This window comes from Plecotus auritus (genome assembly GCF_963455305.1).
Source record: "Plecotus auritus genome assembly, chromosome: 3".
Classification (NCBI taxonomy): domain Eukaryota; kingdom Metazoa; phylum Chordata; class Mammalia; order Chiroptera; family Vespertilionidae; genus Plecotus; species Plecotus auritus.
In genome coordinates this window covers 202,400,032-202,422,700 of record NC_137772.1, presented here as the reverse complement: position 1 = coordinate 202,422,700, position 22,669 = coordinate 202,400,032, and the positions used below count along the sequence as shown (strand labels likewise).

General features: G+C 40.9%; 1 protein-coding gene across 1 annotated transcript in view; it reads right to left on the bottom strand.

Annotated features, from left to right (window-relative positions):
- The window catches only part of DUSP16 (dual specificity phosphatase 16), a 93,675-nt gene extending 72,126 nt beyond the window's left edge, over positions 1-21,549 (bottom strand). The window contains exons 1-2 of the mRNA XM_080663121.1: positions 20,994-21,549; positions 11,080-11,180 (exon numbers count right to left, since the gene is read on the bottom strand). The gene's annotated coding sequence lies outside the window, so the exon portion shown is untranslated. The remainder of the gene's footprint in view (positions 1-11,079; positions 11,181-20,993) is intronic.
- Between the last annotated feature and the right edge of the window lie 1,120 nt (positions 21,550-22,669).

Genomic DNA, 22,669 nt, shown 5'->3' with positions numbered 1-22,669 from the left:
GTGGCTGTGTTTTTACCACAATTAAATTACAAATTACAGGGATGGTGATGAGGAGCCCGCTCAGGGCCTGGATAATCTTTGCATTGAGATCATCATAATATCACCAAATGCATTTCAATCCTTGACTTGACTGTAAAATCTAGGTTAAGAATGATCTAGGGTGGCTCTAAACATCATGGCAATGTCCCACAATGTAGCCTTAGTCCCCTGTGTTACCTCCCCTGTTCACACACCCAGATATATTTAGTATTTTGGCAAAAGTATTTAGTATTTGGTAATGTTCCCTCAAGATCTGGCAACAGACCTGAAAGCAATGCAGATGTCACGGACAGCCAAGCACAAAGACAATACTAGACTAGACATATTGGGTTCTGTTACAAGAACTACCAATAACTCATTTTCTGAGTCACCATGCATATTCCTCACTCACTCCTATTTGGTTTACTGATTTTGCTTTGTTTACCTTATTACCTCGTAGAGTTAGCATTAGAGCGTTTTAAGTTATAACACCATGTGACGATAACATAAAACTACATATAAACTAGGACAAGCTCCCTAAAGATCGGTTACCTGTCAAACAGGACCTATAAGATGCAAAAAAAATTAAAATATCAAATACATGAAACCTAAAATAATTCTAAGCATATCATAGCAGAGTCCACAGTATCCTTCAACCTCAACCACCATAAGCACATTACTTCTTTCCTTTAATTACTACAATACATATCACTATGAAAACCATGGACAAAGAATAAACAGATTGATTGGGTAATATTTCTTTTCTTTTATGTCAATTACAATTATTGCTAATTATTATTATTTTTTTAATCCTCACCTGAGGATAGCTTATTCTACTGACTTAAGAGAGAGAGGAAGGGAAACAGAGAGAAAAATATCGATGTGAGAGAGAAACATCCACCTGTTGCCTCCCATAAGTGCCCTGATTGTGAACTGAATCCACAAACTGGGTATGTGCCCTGACCAGGAATCAAACTCACCACCTTTTGGTGTACGAGATCACGCTCCTACCAATTGAGCCACCTGGCCAGGGCAACATTCAATATTATTTTAAATTAATGTCAAATATATAGCATAATGATTAGACATTTATATAAAGTGATCCCCCCCTCTACCATAAGTCTAGTATCCATCTATCACCACACATACTTATTACAATATTATTTACTATATTCCCTATATTGTACTTTATATTCTTGGAACTATTTCGTAACTACCAATTTGTATTTCTCAATCCCTTCACCTTTTTTACCCAGCCCCCCCACCACACCTCCCTCCTATCTGGCAACCATCAGTTTGTTCTCTGTATCTATGAGTCTGTTTCAGGGCAATATTTATTTAAAGCTGGCATTTAACACAAAAATATAGCTGGTTTTACAGAAATGAAAGTACACTGAATTTGAGCTGGTGTTCTATTTGCCCTATGTATTTAAAACAACAAATACACTATCCAATGAACTTTGACTTTTATTCCTCATGCCTGTAAGTAGGCTAAAAAAACAAACAAACTACTATATATCTCCAGGGCAAAGTACAAGCTCTATTATTCCATGACAAACCCAGTGAAGGACTTGTGTAAAGCAGCAGTTAAAGAATTAACCTTTCAGCCCAGGATTTGAAGGCGATACCAAGAGAAAAATGAGTAAGATTAAAAGGTCCATCAGAGCTTTGATGGAGTGCTTCTTACTAGCCATAAAAAGATTTCTCAGTCTACAGGCCAGATATCACCAAAGTTCTAAAGAAATTTTAGATGTTAGAGGTTAGTTGGTGAAAGGTAATACTCTCAAAACTCAACATTTTGAGCTGCAAGATACCTCAGTTATCATCTCGTCCATCCCCTTGGTTTTGTAGGTAATGAGGAGGAGGAGGAAAGGAAGAGGACAGTGAATATGAGGCTTCAAATTCTCTTTGGAGTACAAAACCCTCAACTAAGCAAGTTGAACTGGTAAGGACGAGATGCGAGAGGCTACTCTCTAGTCAGTAGATCCATTTATTCCATTTTTTATCCCTGCACTGTATCACACCTGATCCATGACTACTTCTAAGTTGCTACTCATATTGTAAAAAGAAAATGGCATCTTACAACTCAATAACAAAAAATCAAATAACCCAATTGAAAAATGGGCAAGGGGCTTAAATAAACACTTCTCCAAAGATGATATACAAATGGACAACAAGTAGTATATGAAAAGATGCTTATCATCACTAATCATCAGAAAAATGCAAATCAAAACCACAATGAGTTATCACCTCATACCTGTTAGAATGGCTATTATTAAAAACACACAAACATCCCTAGCCAGGTGGCTCAATTGTCATCCCATACACCAAAAAGTTGTAGGTTTCATTGCTGGTCAGGGCACATACCTAAGTTGCAGGTTTGATCCCTAGTCGGTGCACGTATGGGAGGCAACCAATAGATGTTTCTCTCTCTCCCTTTCTCTCTCTCTCTCTTCCTCTCTCTCTCTCTCCTTCTTCTCTAAAATCAATAAAAGCATATCCTTGGGTGAGGATTAAAAAACAAACAAGCCGGAACCGGTTTGGCTCAGTGGAGAGAGCGTCGGCCTGCGGACTGAAGGGTCCCGGGTTCGATTCCGGTCAAGGGCATGTACCTTGGTTGCGGGCACATCCCCAGTGGGGGGTGTGCAGGAGGCAGCTGATCGATGTATCTCTCTCATCGATGTTTCTAGCTATCTATCCTCTCCCTTTCCTCTCTGTAAAAAATCAATAAAATATATTTAAAAAAAAAAAAAAAACACAACCTAAAAACTTGCAAATGTTGGCAAGGATGTGGGGAAATTGGAACTTTTGTACACTGTTGGTGAGAATATAAAATAGTACAACTATTATACAAAACAGTACTACAGATCATAAAAAAATTAAAAATAGAACTACCATATGATCCAGCTATTCCACTTCTGGGTGTATACCAAAGAGAATTGAAAGCAGGGTCTCCAAGAGGTATTCGTACACCTATGTTCATATATTCACAATAGTCAAATGTCCATCAATAGATGAATAAACAAAATGTGATTATATATACAAAAATACAATATTATTCAGCTTGAAAAGGAAAGAATTCCTGTCACACGAAACAACGTGGATAAACCCTGAGGACATTAGAATAAGTAAAATAGATCACAAAAAGACACTTGCAGAATTCCACTTATATAAGGTAACTGAAACAGTCAAATTCATAGAAACAGAATGTAGAATGATGGTTAATGGGCTGGGGGGAGGGAGAAAAGGGGATTTGTTGTTTAACACATACAGAGCTTCAGATATTCAAGATGAAAAAGTTCAAAAAATCTGTTTAACAACGTGAGTACAGTTAACACTAATGAACTGTACACATAAAAATTATTAAAATGGTAAATTTTACATTATTTGTTTTTACCACAATACAATTTTTTTTATTAAAGAAAGAAAACGGTAATAGGTCTCTTACTTTTCCTTCCTGTGTCCCTCCTAACCTTTCATACTCTTTAAAGAGCCAAGTGCTCCAGGACACTGTCTTCCTGCTCCCAAACTACCCTACAGAAGCAGCCAGCTAGCACACTGCTCTTAGCGTAAGCAACAAAGGTCCGTAATCACAGGAGAGAAGGTGAAATGGCCAGGAGAGGACTTCATCCCTCAACCTAGGAGAGTGGAGACGGGTGCGCTAGACACGCAGTTGAAGAACCTCAAGGGTAAAGAAAGAATAAGGAGTCTTTTATGGCAATTTGTTTAAACCAGTAAAGAGATGTTGGCAGCAATAAACTCCTGATGACGAAGGTGGCATGCTTTATTTCTTTACATCCCTTCTAATACCTCACTCTTAGAGAAGTCCCTCAGTAAATACTTGCTCATGCTGATTACAATGACGTGCTGATGACCACCTGCAAAAAGAAGGAATTTTTGGTCCAGGAAAAAAGCTTACTAGACTCAGAACCAAAGTGCTTATTTTAGTGAATAAAGGTCATTTCTATAATAAAAATCTCTACTGATTTCACATAACTTTTATTTAAAACCTGTGTAAACTATTTTATCCTGGCAAATGGATACTATCCTGTCTAACACTTGGTACTTGGAAATCTCCTCCTTTCCCCCCAAAATTCTGTATCTCTTTAAACTCATATTGCATTAATTACATTCTATAATGAGACAGCCACTGGCAGTATCTAAGATCCTGCCATACAGGTCATTCATTTGCCAGAAAAAAACACTTGAGTCTGTCTTTTAGTTGGGACTATAGACAAGAGAAGAAGGGGTTTTCCGCTGTACGTAATTTTTATTGTTGGTTATAAAACCAAAGCTATAAAATCAAGCTTCCTGAATATTTACATTAACAAGGCTCTTAGTCATTCACATAATGAAAAATGAAAACAATTGTTTTAGTTACATACTTAAAAGGGTTTCAGTAGAAGGAAAGTTTTTAACTGATATTTGGATATTCTTTGGTAATGAAATTAGATACTGCCCTAAGCTGTTTAAAACAGCTGTTAAATCCATATACATACATGCATCTTATCCTTAAAAATGCACCCCAAATTGGGGGCAGATACATTCTGGCCCTTTAAGAAGTGCCGCAGTTAGTAATGTTTATCTCCAGGATCTCCCAATACTGTAAACCACAAATAAAATGCAGTGGGATCCTTCCGTAAGATTTTTGTTGAATAGAAGGTTAACACTGTTTAGCTTAATGTTTTAACAACCTTCTTTAAAAGCAGTGTAATTGCTTTGTAATTTGTTAAAGTGGGAATATGATTTTCAACTCACTGTGTATCTAAATTCATGTAATCTTGACATAATTCTATATGAGGAACCAGATCATTGTTTTTGTAGCACAAGGAGAATCCCATTTTAAGGTTCTGCCTCATTCAAGTAAAGTTTAGTTGCTACAGTGCATGAAAGGAATCATTTTCCTTTAGTTGTCCTTTAATTTTATCTAGGGCAAATATGCACTGTGAACACTATTAACAAATAAGAGCAACTGCCAAAAGGGGATGTTCTGCCAGGTTTTTAACAATAGTGCTTAAAATGCCTCCTCTGTTGGGACAGGGGGCATTTTCTCAGAACACTGTACTAAGGGTATTTTAATTATACACACATATGTACATGGTCCCCTACCAAAATAAAAATAAAAATGCAATTTGTTTTCCACTTTCAGTGAAAATTGGGGGCAGAATATGAGTAACTGCCAAAAAGCCAAAACCTAATTCTATTGTAAACCTTCTATACCATCAAGATCTTTATTAAAGATACTACTCAGCTATCAGATGACCAATAAACAAGTCCGTAGTTCACCCTGGCTTGATCCCTGTGTTGGTGGCCAGAGCCATTTCATGCCTGGGGCACTAAAATAAATTAATTAAAAAATTAAAAATAGCTCAGCTGGCATGGCTCAGTTGCTGAGCATCGACCTATGAACCAGGAGTCTCGAATCCAGGTCAGGGCACATGCCCGGGTTGCAAGCTCGATCCCCTGTGGGGTGTGTGGGAGACAGCCAATCAATGATTCTCATCATTGATGTTCCTCTCTCTCTCTCTCTCTCTCTCTCTCTCCCCCCCCCATTTCCTCTCTGAAATCAATAAAACATTTTTAAATTAAAAATGAAAAAGATAAAAATGTGAATGAAAAACACCAGACATTTTCATATCCTCTCTCTAATCCTGTTTACTTTTTTAATTTTAAAAAAGATATAACATAAAATGGTCAAAAGACAGGAAAAAAAGAAGAGACAAGAGTTTTAGAACTGGAAGTTACCTCAAAGATGATTTATCCTTATTTCACAGTTGAGAAAACTGAGACCTAACTGTCTCTAAATTAGCTCTGCAACTAATTGGGATACAGGTCTGTATAATCTCCCACTGAAATAAGAAAGAAAATGGATATGGCCTTGTTTATGGGGAACACTTAAAATAGTCTCCAGGCTAAAGAAAAGTTGTTTTAGCAAATTACTTAACAGCCTTTGTGCTTCCCTTTCTGCATAATTGTGACACACACTTAGCCAGCACCCAACTAACTTCCTTTCTAACTCGCTAACAGAATCCCAGATTTTCCTGGGCTACAGTGACAGTGAGCCCAGGAAATGATCCATGATGCGTGTTACACCAACCAGGGTCACCCCATTCGCCTTAGCCATACACTCACTTCCCTGGTCTTTCCTGTGGGTGGGGGCAGTCTTGTGAAACAGTTCAAGCAAATGACACTAAAGAGAAAATTGAATGGACGCTTCTGAGAAAGATCGTGTTCTCTGTTAGGGAAGCACAGGAGGAAGGATTGCTTGATCTGTCTGTCCCCTTCCTCCTTCTTGCCATGAAAAGGGATGTGATACCTAAGGCTGAGGCAGCCAGTTGGTGAGCTGGTGGCAGTAAGTGGACACACAAAGGCTAGCAGAATCAAAGCCTGCAGAGACCGTGGGGTCACTGCTGAGCAGCCGGACCAACCATGAGACAACCTACCCCTCAACTTCTCTGAACTGCGTAAACAACTCATGGTTTAAGCCTCTGCTGTGGCTTTCTGCTAATTACAACTGAAAACAGTCCCGAATTTAAAAAAAAAAAAATCTGTGGCATGCTATGACTGTCTCCAGTCCTGTTCTGCCCAATCTCATTCCCACTACACACACACAGTTTATACTTACATGCAACTAAAAAGTGACAGGACTGTATTCTCCTGCACAGTTAACAGACCAGTTTAAATACTTAACAGTGAGTACCTCAACTGTATAACCCTGGTAACATAAATGTCATCAGTAGAGAAAACATTAGGGAAAAACATCATTTAGAATCATGTTTGTTTTTGATTACTGGCTTTGATCATTCTTTCTGGCATCTCAAATCCTTTATGGAATTAAGTACCACATAAATAACAAAACTGATAAATGATATCTTTTTTTAACTAAACTCTTTAATCATAACTGTCTGTTAGTAAAAAATAAGTGTTAAAATTTCATTCTTGAATTTACAGCCACAAACCTGGCCCAGTCAATATTTTCACATATTGATGCTTATAACCAAAGCTTAGAGATTGACCTGCACTACACCAAACTCATGGCACTGCTGTATTCTCCCATTGGTTATAATAACAAGTTGAATACTGGCAAGACATTGAAAGTCAGGCTATCCAGTACCATTTTTTTATTTCTTTATTTTTAATTTAATTTTTTCCATTACCATTTTCCAGTACCGTTATTTAAATAGTTATTTGAACCATATTGTGATGGAAATCTTTCAAATAATGTTCATCTCCATGACTCCTGTTACACCCATCTTTGAACTTCCCCAGACCCTGTTCTTCCGGTGTCCAGCACATGGGAGAGCCCAGTTCACCTATCTTCCTCTCTGCCCTCAAAGCTTATCTCCACTCTGTCCACAGCCCCGTTCTGCCTATAGCTGTTCCCATGAAGACTGACTGATGTCTACTCCATTTCCCCCTTTCACAATTTCTTCTTTCTAACCTCATTTGTCTTGTCATCCCTCAGCTTCCTCAGACAAAAAAGGTCAACAGCTTCCCCAGTTGGAAGGAACAAACAACTACCATGAGCATCCACGCTCCTCTCAAGTATGTTAGCATCACTCCCCTGCTGTCACTCAAAGCAAAAATGACTGTGTAATCCTGATATAAATAAGTATGAACACTGTATTTTGTACATATATGTGGGCTCAGTGCTTTTATTGTTTAAAAACACGGGGAAAGGAAATACTCATTTTCTGTTAAGTTGTAGTAAAGTGCTTTTACCAACTCTTCCCCTGTATATCCTTTATCCCACCACTCACTCATGCCATATGACCTTCCACCCAATATGGTCTCTGGGTCACCCACACACTAGCATAGTGGTCGGCAAACTCATTAGTCAACAGAGCCAAAGATCAACAGTACAACGATTGAAATTTCTTTTGAGAACCAAATTTTTTAAACTAAACTATATAGGTAGGTACATTGTTATTAACTTAATTAGGGTACTCCTAAGCTGGCCTTTGCTAAAAACTCAAGGGGCCAAAGAGCTGCATGTGGCTCACGAGCCACAGTTTGCCAATCACTGCACTAACATATTCCCGTCTTCCTTGATAATTAACCAGTTAAAATTGAAACATTATTTTACTGATACAGATGTCTATATTAGACTGCTCTAGAAATATATTAAGACACTGCAATAGTTTATATCATCATTTTCAAAGTGTGATCGAGAGACACCTGGTATCTTACCAGGTCCCTGAGGCCATTTCAGGGAATCCATAAGGTCAAAATTAGTTTTAGTAATATGAAGATGTTACTTGTTTTTTTCACTCTCAGTATCTCATGAGGGTACAACAATAAATCCAGAAGATACATGATGATAATGTATCACTCTGGCAGCTAATGAAACATATGCTTGTATATATTCTTGTGTTTCTTAGAATTTTCTAAGGTAGCAAATTTAAGGTATAAATACACATTTTTAAAAGAAATTAACTCAGTGTGTTCTCAGTACTTCTATTTCCTAGGCATAACAATCTTTGACAATATCTACTATATATAACTTCATTACTCATTATCATCAAATGAATCCACTGAGTTTAAAGAAAAAGAAAAGGGTGCAGGTTCGATTCCTGGTGAGGGTGCATAACTAGCATGCGGGTTTGATCTCCCCCCCACCCCCCCACCCCCACCCAGGGCACATAAAGGAAGGCAACAGATCAATGTTTCTCTCTCTAAAATCAATAAGCATGTCCTCAGGTGAGGATTTAAAAGAAAATAAAGAAATGAAACTGAATGTTTTAATAATTGACATGATGAGCTCTTTAAAAGCAAAAGTCTGTTTTCAGATCAGAAATGAAAAAGCCCCCGAAGCATCATACAAGGTAAATTATCCGACTGCACTGGTTGGAGCCACACAATAGCTGAGAAACTAATAAAGCTTTGTATGACTCACATTGCTGAATGTCTGCTGGATGAAAAGTCAGTAAAAGAAATCATGGCAATACCACTTATCAATGATGCAGTATCTCATCAAATTAAATACTTTACTGCTAAGTGCCTTAAGGATAGTACTTTTGCTTTGTAAGTGGACAAAGTGGCCATAGATATGGGTGGACTTACTGTTTTGTTTTTATTATGCCAGTATCCAAGCCAACTAACCATCAAAGAAGGTCTTCCTTTATGTGAATGCTTGGCAACAAGTACCAGTACTGCTGAATTACTCAAAGTATTAAATAACTTTCTGAATCTCATGATTTATCCTGAAACAACATGTTGATATCTTCTCTAATGGTACAAAAGCAATAGTGGACAAAATGCAGGCATTTTTATAAATCAAAGCAGGGATAACAAAACTGTACCAGTCATAATTATATTTCCCACTGTCCATCAACCATTTTTTTAAAACCAGTTCATCTTAACAATGTTTTTGATAAAGTAAAAATTATAAATTTAATTAAATCTTAATCTTGAGAACTTGGTCTTTTTAACATTCTGTGATGAAATGGGAGGTACACACAAAAATCACTTCTGCTACTTACCTAATACAATAGCTGTCTTAAGGAAAAGTATGTATGCAAATTGAGTTGGGAACTAAACTACACAATTATTTCATAGAATGCTATTTTTGCTTAAGAGAATGATTGGAAGACACATTACAGTTTATTCAGACTCAGGTATTTGGCAAACGTTTTTCTCTAAAATGAATAAAGTGAGCCTGACACTTCAAAGAAAAACTGACAGTATCTGTTGCCAATGATAGAATTTGAGCTTTTGAGAAAAAGAATGGAATTTTGGAAAACTTGAACTCAACACAAAACTCTTTGACTGCTTCCCAATACTTAAAAACTTTTTTGACTAAATTAATGATAATATTAATGAATGTTATTTGTTAAATATTGTATAAGCAAATAAGTCAGCATTTGAAAGATCTGCACAACTCAGTAAACCATTATTTTTTCAAATGACCAATGTCTAATGTTATAGAGTCGCATACACATCAAAGATTCAATACATTTTTAATGTTACAGAGCACAAAAATTTCACTGATATAGTTCCAAAGTTAACATTGCAACTAATCTTGAAGAATCTATCACAATTACATGAAAAGACACTGAAATACTCCATGCACCCTTTTTCAACTATGTATCTGTGTATAGCTGGGTTTTCTTTATATACTTCAAACAAACAACATATACAACAGACTGAATATAAAAGCAGTACTGAAAATCCATGTCGCCTATTAAGCAGTGCATTAAAGCTAGTGGCAAAATGTAAAGCAATGTCACACTTCTCATGGTATTTTTTGTTTTGAAATACCTTCTTCATAAAAGTATGTTATTTATGTTAACCTTTAATGAATGTATTATTTTTAAACTGAACACTTTAAACATTTCTCAGTGGGTTATATATTGATAGACATAGTCCACATAAACAAACATCTTTGGGGTCCTCAATAATTTTCAAGAGCACCAAAATGTTTGAAAACTGCTGGTTAAAGAAGAGCATTTATAAATATCCTATCTAATAAAGAGGGAATACGCTAATTGACCCTCACACCATCGCAAAGATGGTGGGGCCCACAGCCAATAAGGAGGGAATATGCTAATTAACTGAGCCGCCCTCAAAGGTGGTGGCGCCCACAGCCAATAAGGAGGGAATATGCTAATTGACTGCCACGCCCTCAAAATGGCAATGCCCCCAGCCACAAGATGGCGGCGCCCAGTCCCCTCAGCCCTGCCGGGGCGGCAGATGTGCAACAGAGCCAGGCCCGCCCCCAGGCGGGCCCGGTCGCTCTGCGCGCCTGCCTCTGGAGTCCCCAAGTTCCCTCAGCCCCCCAGCCGCCCAGGGCCGGCCCGAGGCGCAGGCAAGCCTCGGATGGCAGCTGCCCAGCCGCCCAGGGCCACCCAAGGCTCAGGTAACCAGGGCCGGCCGAGGTTTGCGCTGCCAGCAATGGAGGCAGCAGAGGTGTGATGGGGCGTCACTCCTGATCGCCAGGTTGCCTCCTGCCCCTGAGGGCTCCTGGACTATGAGAGGGGGCAGGCTGGGCTGAGGGACCCCCCTCCAGTGCATGAACTTTCATGCACCAGGCCTCTAGTGTATATATAAGAAAACAGGTACCTGAAATGAATCAGACGACCTCGACTCCAGTTCTAGCAGTTCTTACTTGCTTTGAGATTTCAATAAATCACTTAGTCTCTCTAAGATCTTAGTTTCCTCATCTGTAAATGGATAAAAGACAAAATATGAAAAAACAATTAATAAGCTATATTAATTAGGTATATATTACAAGGTCAGAAAGTTAAAAGTTTTGAACAGTTTTTCTGATCATATTTTTACAAAATTCTCCCTTAAAAATTATTACTAAAAGCATAACATAGAAAATGCAAAGTGGAGATTTTTGATTAGCCAATTAGCTCAAATGTCCAACTACATAATTTTATTGTATTAAAGTTCTTCCCCTAGTTATAATTGGTAATGTATAGTTTACCTATATAGTTAAATTAATTATGATTATTTCCTAATATACACAAAGTACAGAAAACACTAACAAACCCCAAGGTACCCATTACCCAGTAATAAAAAAATTTGTCAATATTGTTTTATTTCCCATTTCTGTGTTTGTGCCCATCCTAAAGTTTTTTAAAACAAACATTAGTCATGATTTCACTTTACCTGTAAATACTTCCACATGTACCTTTAAAATATGAGACTTTTGGAGAGAAACCAAGATGGCGGCATAGGTAAACACCTAAACTGCTGCCTCACACAACAACTTCAAAACTACAACTAAAAGACAAAATGGACACCATCCAGAACCACAGGAAGGCTGGCTGATCGGAAATTCTACAACTAGAAGGAAAGAGAAAAGCACACCGAGACTCAGAGGAGCTGCGGAAGGCAGAGGTACGGAGGTGCGTGCGAGCAGAGAGGACTGGCATCTCAGTGCGTGGCTGGCTTTCTCAAGTGGGAGGGAGACGGAAGCTCCCAACTGCCCTGAACTCCAGTTCCGGGCGAGACTCTGGGAACCCAGACTCATTCGGGGAGAAAGTGTACTGTCTGGCAGCGGGCGAAACTCAAGGGCGGCTTTCTCTCAGAGGTGCTTGCAGTGATTACTGAGGGACACTGAGACCCAGGGGCCTTATAGGGCAGGGCTGATGGGAAGCCAAGGCTGTCTGCTCCACCCTGAGACTCCGCCCCATCCAAGCTGAGCACAGAGGCTTTTGCAATTTTGCAAGTCATGTCTCATAAGGGTGTCTCCAGCACAGAACTTCTCCCAGTGTAGACACAGCTGATCCTCACAGCCAATTGGCCTGGAGATCAATTCCTCCCAGAGATACCAACAACAATCAAGACTTAACTACAACAAGGCTGTGCACACAGTCCACAAAGGGGTGCACCAAGAGTGTCCACCTCAGGTTAACTGGGGAGGCTGAGCCACTGGGCCCTATAGGAAACCTAGCACACAAAGATACTCTACCAACTCAGGGAAGCAGCAAAAATGTGGAGACAAAGAAACAGATCACAAATGAAAGAAATGGAGGAAAGCAAACGACTGGATATAGAGTTCAAAACCACGGTTATAAGGTTTTTCAAGAATTTCCTAGAAAAGGCCGATAAATTTAGCGAGACTCTCGAGGATATGAAAAAGGACCAACTAGAAATTAAGCATACACTGACTGAAATAAAAAATATTATACAGAGACCTAACAGCAGACTAGAGGACCGCAAGAATCAAGTCAAAGATTTGAAATACAAAGAAGCGAAAAACACTCAACCAGAAAAGCAAAAAGAAAAAGGAATCCAAAAATATGAAGATAGTGTAAGGAGCCTCTGGGACAACCTCAAGCGTACCAACATCCGAATTATGAGGGTGCCAGATGAAGAGAGAGAGCAAGATACTGAAAACCTATTTGAAGAAATAATGACCGAAAACTTCCCCCACCTGGTGAAAGAAATAGACTTACAAGTCCAGGAAGCGCACAGAACCCCAAACAAAAGGAATCCAAAGAGGACCACACCAAGACACATCATAATTAAAATGCCAAGAGCAAAAGACAAAGGGAAAATATTAAAAGCAGCAAGAGAAAAACAGTTAATTACCTACAAGGCAGCAGCCATACAATTGTCAGCTGATTTCTCAACAGAAATTACGCAGGCCAGACGGGAGTGGCAAGAAATATTCAAAGTGATGAACAGCAAGAACCTACAACCAAGATTACTCTACCCAGCAAAGCTATCATTCAGAATTGAAGGGCAGATAAAGAACTTCACAGATAAGAAAAAGCTAAAGGAGTTCATCAATACCAAACCAGTATTATATGACATGCTGAAAGGTATTCTTTAAGAAGAGGAAGAAGAAGAAAAAGGTAAAGATAAAAATTATGAACAACAAATACATATCTATCAACAAGTGAATCTAAAAATCAAGTGATTAAGAAATCTGATGAACAGAATAAACTGGTGAATATAAAAGAATCAGGGGCATAGAAAGGGAGTGGACTGACAATTCTTGGGGGGAAAGGGGTGTGGGGGGATGCGGGAAGAGACTGGACAAAAATCGTACACCTATGGATGAGGACAGTGGGGGGGAGGTAAGGGCAGAGGGTGGGGTGGGAACCGGGTGTGGGGGAGCTATGGGGGAAAAAAGAGGAACAATTGTAATAATCTGAACAATAACGATTTATTAAATTTAAAAAAATAAAATAAATAAAATGAGACTTTCTTAATATCAGTATAATACCATTAATATGGATAAAACTTTGTCCCCTCAACCCAGCCTGCACCCTCTCCAATCCGGGACCCCTTGGGGGATGTCCGATTGCCAGTTTCGGCTCAATCCCTGGGTTCATGCCGAAACCGGCAGTCGGACATCCCTCTCACAATCTGGGACCGCTGGCTCCTAACTACTCACCTGCCTGCCTGCCTGATTGCCCCTAACTGCCCCCCATGCCGGCCTGGTCACCCCTAACTGCCCCTCCCCCTGCCGCCGGCCTGGTCGCCCCTTAGTGCCCCCCCTGCCGGCCTGGTCACCCCCAACTGCCCCCCTATGCCGGCCTGGTCACCCCACACAGCCTGCTGGTCTGTCGTTTGGTCATCCCTCGCTAACCCCCATGCCAGCCTTGTCGCCCCACACAGCCTGCTGTTCGGTTGTTTCTGTGAGGGCGTCGTGACCAATTTGCATATTACCCTTTTATTAATATAGATTCTTAAATACCACCTAATACACACTCCATGTTATAATTATAGTTTTTAGTTGGTTTGTATCATTAAAATATGATTCTTACCGGTTCATTTTTAAGAAACACAAAATTTTTAGTAAACGCTGAGAAGAAAGAGAAAATAATCCCATGATTAATATGCCATGTGCAGTTTACAAAACAAAGAACTGTCTTCCTGAAGAATGTGCTTCTCCCTCAACCAAACAACAGACAAAAATAAAAGAAACCCACTACAAAATAGGCCATACTGGTGACACCTCAGTATTCTGAGAAGTAACAAGAAGAGGACACAGATCAGCTGCTCAGGAAGAGACCGAGTTGATAGGAAACAACCACCTGCATTTTGGAAAAGATGAGGTCAGGTCAGTCACAGGATCAGGCAAGCTGGAGGTCAGGGTCCAGGTTCCAGAGTGAGCATACTGCTCCAACAAGTCAGGTAGGTGCCCACGGCTGTAAGGCAACCAAACCCCTTCAGGTTTCAACTCAAAACTCAAAAACCAGTGCTTTAATCTAGAGTTGTAATGGAACCAGGATCAAAAGTAACAGTTGTGAGAATTAATTCAACGTACTTAGCAAACATTCATCAAAAGCCGACTCTACCAGGTTATCCTAGAATGAGTTGTTTGTTTCTTTGTCTTTTAATCCTCACCCAAGAATTATTTATTGATTTTAAAGAGAGAGGAAGGGAAATAGAAAAACATCAACGAGAGGTAAACACTGATCCCACATGCGCCCAGACGGGGGATCGAACCCACAACCTAGGTATATGCCCTGACCAGGAACTGAACCCACAACCTCATGGTGCACGGGATGGCACTCCAACCAAGTCACCAGGCCAAGGCTGGTATTTTTAAATGTATACAGCAAACAATAAATAGCATATACCTCTCTACATATGTCTTTACACATTCATCTTAAGGAGAAGAATGAAGATATTTAATATTAATTACCTTGCTATTTACCATTACAATTTATAGTGCAGCTTTTTCCTAAAAATCACTGTTTGTCCCACTTCTCACCCAGACACTGAAACAAATCTGAATTTTACTGTTCTTCCCAAATATTCCTGAAGAGAACCTGTCATGTTAGCTTTTATCACACACATCACAGACCCCCAGCATTTATATCTACAATCCTTTTCTAAACAGAGTATATAGTTTAGAAGAAAATCAAGGGAATGCTAAAGAATTTCCTACCTCCTCTGAAAATTTTCTTTTTCATAGCCTTACCCAAGTGCATCAGAATATACTGGAGATGAAAATTGGTTACGTGCATATAGAAAACTTTTTTGAGCAATTTGGTTCTATAGATACACACACTTAATATAAATTCTTTTTTGAATCCCTTACCTCAATTTCACCTATAATTTTTTATGTTTAAAAGTCCAGAAAGAGTGAAGGGGAGAGAACATATTTCTTTAAGAATGCTCGAGAAGCACTTCATAAATGTGTCCAAAAGCAAGAAATAGTTAAGAAATTTTTAATTGACACTGTAAAGGGCATCTTCTAAACAACAAAACCCAGCAGTCAGATCCTGCAGTAAAAACCCAGACTTCCCCATTTCAGAACTGACACTTTGCTTCAGGTTACTACTATTTGTAGAGAGTAAAAATCCCAAGTTTAAGACAGTATTTCCAATGAGACCACTAACTTCCCTACAAATCTTTAAGGAGATATAATTAAGCACATGAAACACAACACAGTCCAAATTTACCTTTCAATTCCTATACCATGTGGACAAGACCCAGAGAGGACTCACCCTTTAACCTATTTTACCCATCTGGTAATAAAGCTGAATAGCTTACTTATGCTCTCTGTACATCTTTTTGTTTCCTGTGCTGTCATACAAGGTACCATCAAAACAAACTCTCCTTGGAATTTAGCTTCACATTATAACACTACTAGAGGCCCGGTGCACGACATTTGTGCACTTGGGGCAGAGGGGAATGTCCCTCAGCCCGGCATGCACCCTCTCACAATCTGGGACCCCTCAGGGGATGTCCGACTGCTGGCTTAGGCCTGCTCCCCGCGGTGTCCTTAGCGCTGCCACGGAGGTGGGAGAGGCTCCCGCCACCACCACTGCACTCACCAGCCATAAGCCTGGCTTCTGGCTGAGTGGCGCTCCCACTGTGGGAGCACACTGACCACCAGGGGGCAGCTCCTGCGTTGAGCATCTGCCCACAGTGGTCAGTGCGCGTCCTATGGATCAGTCATTCCACAGTTCGGGTGATTTGCATATTAGGGTTTTATTATATAGGATTGTGACACTGATCCTTAACGGAGAATCTAACCTCAGTATACAGCCCAGTACATCACAATCCTAAGTAAATTATAAACAATGATGATATTAACCTCATGCAAAAACATGAGACTTTTTTAGCAAATGGCAGCAAAAAAATGTACATAAATTGTTTATGAGGAATTAAAAACCCAAAGCTTATGTGCTTCAATCTAAAAAAAACATTATGTAGGTTTCATTTTTAAAAACTGGTTAAAGGCCCTGACTGGTTTGGCTCAGTGGATAGAGCGTCGGCCTGCCGACTGAAGGGTCCCAGGTTCGATTCCGGTCAAGGGCATGTGCCTTGGTTGCGGGCACATCCCCAGTGGGGGGGGGTGCAGGAGGCAGCTGATTGATGTTTCTCTCCCATCAATGTTTCTAACTCTCTATCCCTCTGCCTTCCTCTCTGTAAAAAATCAATAAAATATATTTTTAAAAAAACTGGTTAAAGATGAAGTTAACGTGTAGACTTTTATTCAAATTGGTTTGGATGGCAATAAATATTAAGTTATATCGTTAACATTATTTATCAGGATATGATGGGCAAATAGATTATTCACAGAGTAAGTGGGACTGCAACTAGCCCTCTATAATTTCCTGACCCTGATTACCTTCACTAAACATCACCACTTGACATTAGATTTTCCATGTAATGTTTACTTGTTTGCTGTCCTCCCATCTTCTCCCACTAGAAAGTAAGTTCCATAAGGGCAAAAAAAAATTGTCCTTTTTCCACTCTATGCCCAGTTCCTAGAACAGTGGCTGGCACATAATAGATAAATCTGCTGAAAGAAGAAATGAATGAATGGCCTCCTTCTTTGACCTCCCCACTTCCTTTCCTCCATACACATGTTAACGATCCTTTAAAACTGGGGTCAAATTCTATTATCTCTATGAAGATTACCTCCCCTAATCCTCCCATCTCCTTTATACCATGAATTTGGCACTTCCCCGCTGTCTGATAATTGTTTTATCTTTGCATATTTACATACCTCCATTAAAATTCTTATAATCCTCTCCTTATTAAAGGTATGGACCTATTCCTCCAACCTTTGGTGTCCACCTCAGTACACGTAAATAGTAAACCATTTGTAAGTGTTTGCTTGATTGACTTATATCTGTAGTTAATTTAGAAATACTAGTAAATTAATAGTTTCAACTTTTTATAACCTATCCCTCCCTTTCCAATAACGCAATTAAAATTGCAATGGGTCCCCCTGTATTTTAAATTTGTCTTTGGCAATTTCAAGTTTTACATGCTCATATAATTATAACTTATGCTCATAATTTATTTTTTCCATCCTTCCTCCCCCCAAATTAAAATGTTTATGAAACAAAAAATCTTGTGACTTTTTGGTGATATCTAACCCCAATCAAGAAAGAGATGAAGTTTCATTACTCTCTTCTTGTTGTTGAGGTATAGGAGGGTGTTTTTCCCTTTAGCCTTTTTCCTTTCGTGCCAAGGTATATTCTATTTCCTTCTTTACTGACCATACCCCTTGGAAACCTTTTATATATATTTTTTAACTGTCTTTGGTAATCTCCTTAGATACTTCTTTTTGAGCCACTCCTGCTCCCTCCAATCATTTATTTGATTAAATTTCAAAGTCCCTCCTAGTCTGCATGATAATGGCCTCTTCTTAAAGCCTGAGCCTGCTTCTTTAAATTCGGCAACCTTTTATGAACCTCATCCCTTCACATGGCCAACCTTTGATTACCAGGGCTAAAGAAATGTACAAAAATATCAGATTACCTACAACACACACACACACACACACACACACACACAATCAAGAAAAAAATGACATCTGTTTTTGGAATATGTCATATGTGCCTTTGGGCAAGATTTAATTTATTAATTATGTTTTTACTTAAGCCAACATTATTAACATTTTCTTTTATGATGGTGGATATCTGCTTTGGTTTTAAATCTTGATGTAGTTAATTAAAAAAAAACAAACATCAAGTATCAACTGTGATTTTTTCCTATGAAGCCCTTTTAACTAGTTTTTTCAATCTGTTAAAATCTGTCATAAAATCTGGTTTCTGTTTTCCCTGATTTATCTTCTCCCCTTTCTTGGGAGTCTGATCCAAATCAGCTTTCCTATGTTAATTTACTTCTTCAACTTAAAGTGCTATTTGCTTGCGAATGCAAAGCATTTAAAAAATATTAAATGTCCAGGGAAATTTTTAGTCCAAATAACACATGATAGAAAACATCTTTTTTTTTTCTTTTTTTGTAGATATTCCAGGAAAAGTTGGGTTTCTAAGATAAATTTCACTGGTAATTCCAGCAAATTATATTTAGTAGGATATTGTGATTGGTTGAAAAATGAATATTGGACAGCTACGTAAGTCAACTTCATCAATACTTAATCCCATAGACCAAAACTATGGAATTAAATTTCCAATATAGACATTTGTAGAAAATAACATCAAAACGAACTCACACATCAACCCTGGCCCTTCTGCCCCCAGCTAAACTCTGCACCCACCTCAGACCTCATCTCTGCTTCACTTCTACACATAAGTTTTAAATGTATAAAAAACAAAACTGAGTTAACAGGATCTTCTTTTTTGGCCCCTTTTCAGTTACTGCCATTAAGCTTTTAGCCAGAGACCCCTCATCCTCAAGTTTACATGACTGTTTTTACTTTACAGGTACTCATCTAAATGTAGGTTTATAGTGATAGTGCTTGAACTGACTTTTTCATAGACTAGCCACCATATTACCAACAGAATTAAGAGTAAATTCATTTTTAATATTCTCCCATGTGGAACTTTGATAAGTACAAACTATTTCACCTAAAAACCAACTTTTGGGCTGGTGGAATTTAGCCCAAATTCTTACATAAGATGTTAAATATTACCACCACCCCAAATTTTTTAACAGCAATCTCCCACAGTCCTCAAACTCAGTAAATTCTATAACTTTTTTTAAAATTCTTTTCACAGTGCCTAGTCACATTTTGACTAAAATACCTACATAGACCCATAAGTTCTCAGTTTTTCAATTTACTTCTCCAGGTTGCTGCCTTCACCAAACACAGAACTCCACAAGTCTCAAAATTACGGTCTCTCAAGCTGGGTGTCCACCAATACACACGATTCTCAAGGGAAAGTAAATTAAAAGGTAACTCAACTGGTAAGAATTCTTTCCTTCTTTTAAAAATTCACCTTAACTTTTAAAATCTCTTTTCTTGATGGAGTTCAAAATAGTATAAATCCTTTGAAGAAACAGTTGTCACCTATGGGTACTTTCAATCAGCCCCATAAAGAGGCATTTTTCTGACAGCCCAAGTACCCCAAATAGTAGTCATCAGGTCTTCCTTGGATGGTAAATTTCACACACACACACACACACCACACACACACAGAAACATACCTGGTCATTTTCTAAACAGGTTTGATAGGTTTGGTTCACTTGTAAGAGCAGAGTGTTTACTTACAGTCTTTTAAAGCAGAAGTGGCAGCCAGAACACTGGTAAATAAAAACTTGAGTTTTTAAAACCCTGCATTTTAACTCACTTCCCCTTCGTTCAAGGGGGCCGGCACACAGCAAACCCCACGGCTAATGAGATTATGCAACAGGTTTTCCCTCTCCACTTTATTCATCACTGGCTGGTCAGAGGTGTGCTTTCCCCGAACAATGTGTGACACCCGTAATTCAGGGCCTTTGCAGCTAACGTTTAATAATCTGTTTTAGAATTTTGCACTACCCATTCATTTTAAGATCTACCTATATTTTGTCAAGTTAACTACGTGTGTGTGTGTGTGTGTGTGTGTGTGTGTGTGTGTGTGTGTGTGTTTTAGAAAATAAACCCCAGTGTTGCCTAAATATTTTACTCCCTGGTGTTTTATTACATGAAACCACACATGATAAACAGATCGTCGGTTGTCTCCCCGGGTTTGTTTGTTTGTTCTTTTCTCGTGTTTTAGGACTAGTGTGAATAAAGAAGTCACTGGCACACTGGGTCCCCCAACATCATGACTCGGGCCCTCGTAGGAAAAACTGGGTTGTTGGTGGGTCGGTTTGGTTTCAGAAAGCAACGCCGTCACCACCCAGGTGGCCTCGCTGCTTACACCAAAGGCGAATTGGGGATAATGGGAACAGTCAGGCCGGGGCCCCACTTGGCAGGCATGTTGTGTAACAGACGCTCCTGGAAGTGAGCAGCTTCGCCCGCGAAAGTCCCGCGTCCCGCGCTGGCGGCTCCTCGCGGCCGGACCCGGCGGCCCGGCCCGCACCGCACCGAGCGAGACCCCGCGCCGTCCGCCCGCCCCCTTCCCGCTCGGGCCGGCCCCCAGCCAGGCCTACACCCCCGCTTCAAACGCTCGGGTGGCTCGGGCCGCGGTCGCCCCCACCCTGCCTTCCGAAAAGGTGGCGCGAACGCCGGGCAGGCAGAGCCGGCGGGGCGAGAGCGCAGCGCCCGCACCGGAGCCGGCGAGCGGCGGAGGTCCACGCTGCCCCACGGCGGGCGCCCCGAGCCCGCACCCTCCCGCCCGCACAGTCCGCGCGGCCGGCCCGAGGCCACTTACTTTTGGGGCCGCCGACCTCCCGACTCCCTCCGGGGGAAACGAAAGTTGTCACGGCGTCTCCCCTCGGTCCCCCCTCGCCTCCCGGACCTGCGAGGCGCCGCCGCGGAGCCCGGAGGGCGGCAGCGCTCCCGCTCGCGTCCGTCCGTCCCGTCGCGCTGTCCTCGTCTTCTTTTCGCTATATTATCTTCTCCTTCTCTGAGGGGTGGGCGGGGGCGGGAGGCTTAGGAAGAAAAGAGACGTTTGCAAATTTTCTTCACCCCCCCCCAAGTCAGCCTTGAAAAAACAATGTTGAAAGGGGTGAAGAAGTTGGGGAGCTGAAGGTGGGGGCCGCGTGGGGGACGTGGAGGCAGGGGGGAGGGAGAGGTGATAATAATCGTTTAAAAACTGTCTAAAGCCCCCCAAACAGTGATACACAGAAAGAGGGGGAAAGGCGGGGGGGGGCGAGGGGGGTTGGGGGAAAAGAGAAAGAGTCGCTGGTCAGGAAACTTCAAGCGCGGATGAGGTCATTGGTTTAAAAATAAAGAGATGGCGTCACTTGAAACCAATCCCAGTGAATGAACTCAGCGGAGCCCGGGGGAAAGGAGGAGACAGGCGAGGGCAGGGCGGTGGGCGCCGGGCGGGGCCGCGCGCCGCCCGCCCATCCCGCGGCCGCCCGAGCCCCCGCGCGGGGAGGGTCGGGTCACGTTCCGCCGCCGAGTTCGGCGACTCCGAAGCAGGTTCCGCTGGCGCCGCTGGGAGGAGCCGGGCAGCCCGAGGAGGCGGCCGCGCGCCCTCCTCCTGACGCGCCCGCGCGCCCGCCGCCCCTGAGCTCCCGGCCCGCGACCCCCCGGGTCCGCGCCCTGGCCGCGCGCACTCCGCGCTGCGCCCCAACAGGTATTTCAAGGGTTTCCCCCGCCGCAGGACCCAGCGTCTTTTCCTCCTGCTTGGGTTGTTTCCAGCGGCCTCGCCAGCGTGAAGAAACGCAAACAATGATTTGAGAGAATTACAGTCACTCTTTTAAAAAGTCTGACGAATCCAAACTGCAGGGCACTGCCCTCGGTTATGAAAGAGAAGTTGCAGGTACTTGAAGAAAAATCGCGCTAGTGTTGTCAGGCGTTCAGCTCTCTGTTATGTTTGTCGTTGAAAGCCCTCCCGTGAATGTTCGCAACATTATTTTACTTGGCTTATATTTTCTTATACTTATTTATATTTACAACTTGAATGAGCATGAGCAGCCAAAAAAAATCTCTTTAAAAATGTTTTCTACATGGAACAGTGCAGAATCGTCTTTAAATCAGACCAGACGTTCACTGCCTCTCGAGGTGCCAGACCCTGCGATTTAGCTCTATACACTTTGTGCATTTTCTTATTTGGATTAATTACAATAGCTTTGTTTTGAGACACATTGCACACTTTGAAAAACTAGAGAACTGAGGTGGTGACAAACCAGGACGTGGAATCACTGAATAGGACAATCAGAGCTTTATTCTAGTTGTTCTTTGAGCATTTGAGCATGAAGCTGCTTCTACTGAGAAGTACTCACGTGGATATCACATAACAAAGATGTGATTAATGACGGAAAAGCACACTGAGAACGGACTGCTCCAGCCAGAATTTATGTGTAGGAATAATCTAGCTCCTAAAATATTCCATTTGCAATGTACTACATTTGGGACGTTGGTCCCTAAAGGCATCTT